This window comes from Cryptomeria japonica, chromosome 1 (genome assembly GCF_030272615.1).
Source record: "Cryptomeria japonica chromosome 1, Sugi_1.0, whole genome shotgun sequence".
In the NCBI taxonomy this organism is placed as follows: domain Eukaryota; kingdom Viridiplantae; phylum Streptophyta; class Pinopsida; order Cupressales; family Cupressaceae; genus Cryptomeria; species Cryptomeria japonica.
In genome coordinates this window covers 514,394,652-514,396,811 of record NC_081405.1, presented here as the reverse complement: position 1 = coordinate 514,396,811, position 2,160 = coordinate 514,394,652, and positions in this window count along the sequence as shown.

The window sequence follows — 2,160 nt, the reverse complement described above, 5'->3', positions numbered from 1 at the left end:
ACTCATCTACAACATTGAAACACATAGAGGAATATGTTGATATTAATGAAAACACATCACTCAACCAATCCAAACACATATTTGCACACGATGTCAACAAACATCCAACACTGAGAAGGAAGAGGCCATGGGTTTTAAATCAGCTTAATGGGGTCTGATTTTTATCTTTTTTTGCTAGACATGGAGGCTAAGGTTGTCATGGATTGAGAAGGGATACATCAAGCTGAAGGGAGTGGGGACTAGTTAGCATTTCCTAATCTCTTTGAACCCATCCATTTTATCTATATAAAAAAAAGATAAGGGTTTCAAAGTTGTGGATAGTAAAACTCACTCATAGAGTTTTAATGAAAATTATGTTTACAACATATTTATCATTTGGTTTTGGCTATGGATGCTTGGTTTTAGGGATTAAGTCAATCGGGGTTTATATGAGGTATTTTCTAGAAGTTCAATAGTTTATTCTATGCTGCCAGTTGTTGCATTCATATTCATTATTGATTATATATAAATACATACATACATACATACATACATACATACATACATATCTATATATGTATATGTGTATATATACATATATGTATATATGTATGTATGCATGCATGTATGTATGTATGTATATGTATCGATATATGTATATGTATATGTGTATCTATATGTATGTATGTATGTATGTATGTATGTGTATATGTATATGTATATGTATACACATACACACACATATATATACATACATACATATACATACATAAATATACACATACATACATTCATACATACATACATACATATGTATGTATGTATGTATGTATATATATACATACACATATCTGTATATATATACACACACACATACATACATATGTACACACATACATACATATGTATATATATGTATGTATATATATGTATGCATATATGTGTATATGTGTATATATACATATATATGTATATATATGTATGTATGTATGTATGTATGTGTGTGTATATATATATGTATATGTATATATGTATGTATGTATGTATGTACATATATATATGTATGTATGTATATAAGTATATATGTACATGTATATGTATATGTATACATTTATATATATGTAAGCATGTATGTGTATATGTATGTATGTATGTATGTATTTGTATATATATATGTATATGTATATATGTAATATCTATGTATATATATTTGGATGTATATTTATATATGTATGTATATATATTTATATATTGATGTAGATAGTTAAAACATAACTAATATAACAAGGAATAATTAGAAATAAAAACCAAGTTTAGATAAAATGTTCTTCATTATTCTTCTGCAACTTCAACCATTCTGCCATTAAAATGAAAAAGTCACTATTTTAAACAATCACCAAAAATTTCTTTTTTGGGCAAATTTTTACAAAATCCAAAAATTACCATTTAAGGAAATTTTTAAATCTATCCCAAAAATCATGAAATCTTCTAGAAATATAAAAAGAATTCCTACGACACAAAAAAACAAATTTCTAATCTCAAAAAGACTACAAGCTCAAAATTAACTAAAAAGCCAACTTTCTATAAAACTGAAAAAGGAAGTAAAAGCCAATTTTGAGGGCTTAGATGAAGGAATCTGACCCTAAAAATTTAAATTTTTGGAGGCCCTATTGAACTAGGTTTAATTGTAAATCCAATCAACTCCTCAATATCTACATCCATGTAAAATTTCAGTCCAATTGGACAACCGAGTCAAAAGTTATGACCCTGTGAAGTCCCTGCATCAATGATGAAGAATACACTGGGCTATGATATTTACAGTTGCAATGCTACACTGGGTATTGCCATCAATGCCAAAGGGGGAGATTGTTGGCATATGATGAATCGACATATCGATATGATGATAATGTATGTTGTCATTGATGTCAATAAGTGCAAGTGAACCGGTATGCAGATTGGAAGAAGTTGGTGAACCAGTGTGAAGAGATGCAGTGAACCAGTGTCTAGGTTTCACTAAGTGTGACTACTGGTTGGTAGTCTCAGCTCTAGGGTTTCTAGTTTGGCAATTTTGCTTGTGCGATGCAACCGATGACATTCTGTGATGAGTTGGCTAAGAGATGAGGATGGGATCGTGATGCCACATCAGCTTTGTGCATGTGAAGGATTTCCTTGAGGATCTTG